Source organism: Vigna unguiculata, chromosome 2, assembly GCF_004118075.2.
Source record: "Vigna unguiculata cultivar IT97K-499-35 chromosome 2, ASM411807v1, whole genome shotgun sequence".
NCBI classification, from domain to species: Eukaryota; Viridiplantae; Streptophyta; class Magnoliopsida; order Fabales; family Fabaceae; genus Vigna; species Vigna unguiculata.
This window is the reverse complement of record NC_040280.1, coordinates 23,907,673-23,914,533: the sequence shown is the minus strand read 5'-3', so window position 1 is coordinate 23,914,533 and position 6,861 is coordinate 23,907,673. Positions and strand designations below refer to the sequence as shown.

The following is a 6,861-nucleotide window of genomic DNA, read 5'->3' as shown; positions in this document are numbered from 1 at the left end:
TTCGAATCCTCTTCATTAAACCACTCGAAGAAATTGCAGTGAGAATTGGACTGCATAAATAAAACAAAACCATTAACACATCAAACGAAATCAAGTTCGCCCAATAAATACCAAATTTGTCACTTACAACCCAATTTCTACATCTCCAAAATAATCTCCCGTTGTTCTTCACAGTCGTTGCCTTTAGGAGCAGTAATCTTTCCCCACACCCACACAGTTTGGAAGTCATATCCGACGACGATGAACATGTCTGTGAAATTTTCGAACCACTACTCCTCTGCGTACGATGCATCCCTCTGCTCCCACTTTTCATCACCCTAAAACGATCTTCAAACTTCAATTTTGGTTGCCAATAGTTTCGAACCACTGCTCCTCTGCGTACAACACGCACACTCCAATTTTAGGGTTTTAGAATGACCCCCAAATCCCTCTTTTAAAACGCTTCTCATAATATCATGACCACGTGTTGTTCATCAATTCCTCTCAGCTGAAAACGGGATCCTTACGTGGCCATCCGTTAGACACATCTGAATTAACATTAACGGAGTTTAAAATGGGGGACCAATTCCATTACATTTAAAACGTGGAGGACTGAATATTACCAAACGTTACGTGGGGGACTAAAACCAAAAATTACCCATACTTGAGGGACTAAAATCATAATTAACCCTTAAATTTAACATAATAAAATATATTATTAATTTTAATTTTAATTAAATTTAACTTAATAAAATATAAATTAAATTTTAATTTTAATTTTTTACGGGTAACGGTATCCGCGGGTACGGATAATATGATACCCATACCCGACCTGTTTATAAGCAGGTATTAAAATACCCGCTACCCGTTATCCGCAAATAGTAATTATCCGCTGTGGATTTTATCCACGAATATCTGCAGACATAGGTATTTTTGTCATCCCAAATTATAATGTGTGTCAAAGTAATATTAGCGAAAATTGACGTGAAAATAATTGTCCAAAATAATTAGTCTAGCCTCTATAAATAAGTACAATAATCTATAACAAAGAGAATTTCCTCTTTTATATTCATATTTTATATTTTCGCTTTTATCTTTAATTATTATTTTAAAAAATAATATTTTTGTAAATAATTTAACTTTAACTGTTATTTTAAAAAAAAATTTCTAATCATTATTTTTAAATTTTCTTTTATCTCTAACAATTATTTAAATAGAAAAATTGTGTACATATTTTAGTTTTCTAAATAATATTTAACAATTATTTTAAAATTTAATTATATACTCTTTATTAATTTTAACTCAATTTATTTTAAATATTAAAAAATGCAAACATACGTTATCATATTTGTGTTCACTAGTATGGTTAATGAAAATACTACTTATACTTGCTACAGCTTAATAAATTAATGTGTCAGCACGTAACATAATATATATATATATATATATATATATATATATATATATATATATATATATATATATATATATATATATATATATATATAATATATATATATATATATATATATATATATATATATATATATATATATATATATATATATATATATATATATATATATATATATAACGTAAAGTTCACTAAAACTAATAAGAATGGCACCACTACAGTACAGTTACTTCCGCGTCTTATATTTTCTTCCGTCCATCCTATTATTTTGCAGAATTTAACTTTGGAATACAATAAATAATTTTGAGATTATTTTTTTCACAAATCAATCATTCACTCCTCTTATTGAAAATTATTTTCGGAAACTTTAGTTTCGGTTCAGGAAGTTCACATTGAGTTTATGGTACACATATTATCATTACATTCTTAATTATTCTTTATTATAGGAGTTCCAGTTGTTTGAAAAATCACGAGTCATGTAGGAAATAAAAATATAAAATACAATAAGTACATTGAGTGCATGGAACATTGTACTTGTTAAAGTCCATCATAATGTTGCATTGATAATGAATTCATTTATTTTGATAAATACAAAAACTCTGGAAAGTTAGATAATAATATTGCCCTCGGTTTAAGTTTATTCGCAATTATCCACCAATCTCTGTTTCCATCATCATGCAGAATTTGATTTCATCTTTAATCCTACTCGATTGTCATCTCCTGAAACCAATAATTTCATTAAATTTGTAGAATTAGATATTTTTAAATTTTATTTTCATATATGATAAGATGGTAATGGAAGAAAAAAAAAGTTAGTTGTATAATAAAAATGTACAACTTATTTAAGCTTATAACGAATTTTGAAAAGGAAAACTTTATTCTACTTGCGAAATTATTTATAAAAAGATATCATAATTATTTTTTTGAAACGAAAAATTATTATTTTAATGTAATAACTATTTTTGTGTCCAGCAATTGTGCGGGGAGAGTTTAGTATAGCTCTTTTTCTCACCAGTAAAGAAGAAACCCTAGTAATTTGATTAAGCTCTCTGATAACGTCAACCAAATTCATTCTTTCTTTTGGTGATTCCACAGAGCAAGCAAGTCCAATTCTGAAAAGCGAAACTACACACTTTTCAGCCTCTGCATTAAGATTACAACAGTTTCCCTCCACTGCAGTTGCTTCATACTCTGAAATGATTCTTGGATCCAAAATCTGCAAAAGATTATTAGGAATTGAAACTGAAACAAAGTTATGAAGATTTTGACCATCTTTAAACATTTCATCTGTAGGTCTTCTTCCGGTCAGCATTTCCAATATAAGAATTCCAAAACTATACATGTCACCGTAAGTTGACACCTTGTACCCAGTGGCGGAACTTAAAGAAAATATGTAGGGGTGCCAAATTAGATGTTCTATATAAAAAATTTTAATTAAAAAAAATAATTTTTTTATTTAAATCATGCGATTCAAACTTTTCAATTTTTAATTTTCTTAATTTGTTGAATTCACATAAATGAGTATTCTAATTTTTATTTCAATTCAAGAGTATTCAACTAATTCATTGTATGCAGTTGAAAATATAAAATATCAACATTTTATAATGTTGGATTATACTAATTTAAGAAAATATAATTAGGGTTCATGCCAATTTCATACAAAAAATTCCTAAAATCATAGTTAGGGTTCATACTAATTTAGGGAAACTTAATTTGGGAGAAATATCGTAATGAAAGAATCATAAATCTAACAAACATATATCATATTAGGATACTTATTCATGAGATCGTGTGAGTATGCATATTTGTTATCACTGTTTTCCAATTTCTTTTTCCTAATCTGTCTTTCTTTTATTTCATACTTTTTTATGACTTGTTATGGATAAACCTTATAACTAGATATAAAATCTTAATCTCTTTAATCCATTTATTAATTCATCAAATTAATTTTTATTTTACTTTTTAAACAATAAAAATATATAATATATATATATAACTTAATAAAAATAATATAAATAATATATATATATATATATATATATATATATATATATATATATATATATATATATATATATATATATATATATATATATATATATATATATATATATATATATATATATATATCATTAAAAGTTTGGGGGAGCCATGGCTCCCCTTTGTCCCAACCAAGGTCCGCCGTTGCTTGTACCTCTCTCCATACTCTAAAATATATACAGAAAATTGTCAATAAATAACATTGATAAATAACAAGTAGACAAAAACAAAGTGAAAATTTAGAGAAACAATAACGATTAAAATCTGAAAACAATACCTGGAGGAGCATAGCCAACTGTACCCTTTATTCCATTTGTACTTGTTTGCCCAGAAGTGGTGTGATTGAAAGTTGACAAAAGTCTTGATATACCAAAATCACCCACATGTGCAACCATGCTATCATTAAGAAGAACATTGCTTGGTTTTATATCACAGTGAATGATCAATTGTTCGCACTCATGGTGAAGATAATGCAATGCAGAGGCAACATCAATTGTGATGTTTAATCGTTGATGAAGGCTCAATCTTCTCATGTGTCGTGCACTTGGTGGACCAGGATGAATCCACTGTTCTAAGCTTCCATTTGTCATATACTCAAAAATTATAGCTTTGAATTCTTGACCTTTGTAATCTGTGCTAGAGCAACATGTCAAAGTCGGAACCAGATTTCTGTGTCTAATATTTTTAAGTGCATTGCATTCAACAATGAAACTTTTGTCAGCTCCTTTCTTTTGAAGGTTTAGGACCTTTATGGCAACAATCTTGTCTTCTTGCTCAAGAGTTCCTTTATACACAGAGCTAAAGCTTCCAGATCCGATCAAGTTTGAAGATGAGAACCCATTTGTTCCATTGTATAGGCTTTGGTATGAAACTTTAGGCAGTTGGTCTATTGTTGGTGAATCCAAAGATGGTTTATTACTCCTTTTCCTCATCCAGTAGATTGTTAGAATAACCAACAATATGAGAAGAGAAGCAACTGCACTTACTATAATTGCAATTAATCGGAGTGAGTGATGCTTTGCTTGTTTGGTGGCTTTGACAGGACATAATGGTAGATGCAGCTTTGAAATACCTCCACAAAGCTTACTATTTCCAGTAACAATTATCCCACTTGCATTACTGAATATGCCTTTTTAGTTGGTACCTCACCATCCAGCATGTTAAATGATATATTGAAATATTGTAACAAAGAAATGCTCTGCAGAACACTAGGAATTGATCCAGACAAGAGGTTTCGGGAGAGGTCTAACCTTTGAAGACCTCTGAGTGATGCCAAAGAAGAAGGGATGCTTCCTTGTAGAGAATTCCCTTCCAAATAGAGTTCCTGCAACATTATGCATTCTCCAATAGTTTCAGGAATGTGACCAGAGAGACGATTCTCAAACAAATATAGCAAGTTGAGATTTTTGAGGTTGCCCACTTCTTCTGGTATATTACCACTCAACAAGTTTTGTGACAATGAGAATGCATTAGTTAGATATGAAAGATTGAAAACCTGCAATGGTATGGTTCCCGTGAGATTGTTCTGGGAAAGGTCTAAATGTTGCAAAGATTGGCAATTTCCTAGACTTGGAGGAATACTTCCTTCTAACATGTTTTCTGCCATGTCCAAATAATACAGTCGACTGAGATTGCCTATGAAGGTTCCTAAGCTTGACAATTTGTTTTCGCTTAAGTCCAACACTTGCAACTTCTGTAGCTTCGCAAAAGTTGTCGGAATAATTCCATGAATGAGATTTCGTTCCATTGTAAAAAGAATTAAGCCAATTAGATTTCCACATGTGGCTGGAATATGTCCTGATATTTGATTGCCCCCGAGATACAATTTCCAAAGTTGGGTGGATAAATTGCCCAAAGAATTTGGCAAACGTCCTCCAAAATTATTGTAAGCCAAAGACAAAATTTGCAACTCGCTACAGTTTGTCAATGGTTTTAAAAACTCCAAATCGTTGGGTGAATTTTCACCTAGATTGTTTCGAGCAAAATTTAGATATCGAAGATCTATTTGCTTCCCCAAACTCGGAACTTGCCCGAAAAAATTGTTGAGACTCAGATCAATTACTGAAAGGATGGATGCATTGGTTATAGAAGATGGGATTGGTCCTGAGAATTGATTCCCAGCAATATAAAGTACTTGGAGATTGGAGAGGGTGTGGAACATGTTGGATGGCAAAGAGCCGTTAAGTTGATTTAGGGACACAGAGAATGTAGTAAGAGATGACATATTATAAAAACAAGAAGGAAATGCTCCTGTCAATTTGTTAAGAGCTAATGATAGAAATGTTAGACTTTTGAGACGACAAATTTCTTGTGGAATGTGTCCCTTAAAGTTGTTAGAACCTAAGGAGAGATGGGTTAACGATGAAAGGTTGCCCATGAAGGATGGGATTCTTCCAGAAAATTTGTTCTTGAAAAGGAACAGTTTTTGAAGCTTCTGAAGTAAGACAATTTCCACTGGTATTTCACCAGTCAGATTGTTGCCATTTAGGTGCAAGATTTTGAGGTCAGTACAAGCAGTCAAGTTTGAGGGAAATTTTCCTACCAACAATGAGTTATTAACAGAAAGGTATTGGAGTTTTGACAACTTACCTAATTCTTGGGGGATTTCTCCGTAGAAGTTGTTGTTTCCAATGTTGAAAGTTGTCATGTGAGATAGATTGCCTATGTGTGGAGATATGAATCCCTTCAACTTATATCCTATCAAATTCAACTCTGTAACTCTTTGAAGCATAGAATTGCACGTGATTCCATGCCAGTTACAGAAGTGTGTAGATGTATTCCAAGAAAACAAGATTCTATTTGGATCACTGGATATGGATTCCTTGAACTTCAGCAATGCGAAATGATCGGTTTCATTTCCTAATGCAAATACAATAATGTTTGGACTAAACCATAGTGATTTCAAAATGAAGAGAGAGAAAAGATGAATGAGTATAGACCAAAATGTAAGCAATGTGAGAGAAAAAAACTTCATTTTGTTTAGGAAGTGGAAGCTAGTAGATGATGGTGTCTCTGTTCTTAGGTAAGTTATATAGAATTTGGTAATTGAATGTGGTGGCATGTTTTTTTGGTCAAGTCAATAACCAGTCAACAATAAAGACCAACTAAACTGTATTTGTGCTATATCACAAAAGTTTTGCCCCAAATTATGAGAAATTATGGGTAGCTACTTGTTTAAAATGAAAAAAAATAAATTAACTCGTTAAATTTATATTACACATACATTGATGGGGTATTATAGTTTACTTATTTACTATCGTATATTAAGTTGGTAAAAAAATTATTGTAAGAAATAATAAACAATAATTTTTCATATATGTATAAATAGAAAAGTTAATTAGGATGCATTCGAGATGGTGTTAGCTTTTGTCATGATTTTATCTTTAAGAATCGTTTTAAAGAGGGAAAGAAAGAAGGTATATATATTT

At 30.8% G+C, this 6,861-nt stretch overlaps 1 pseudogene; it reads right to left on the bottom strand.

Moving 5' to 3' along the window:
• Positions 1 to 1,885: 1,885 nt before the first annotated feature.
• Positions 1,886 to 6,407, bottom strand: LOC114174581 (annotated as a pseudogene).
• Between the last annotated feature and the right edge of the window lie 454 nt (positions 6,408 to 6,861).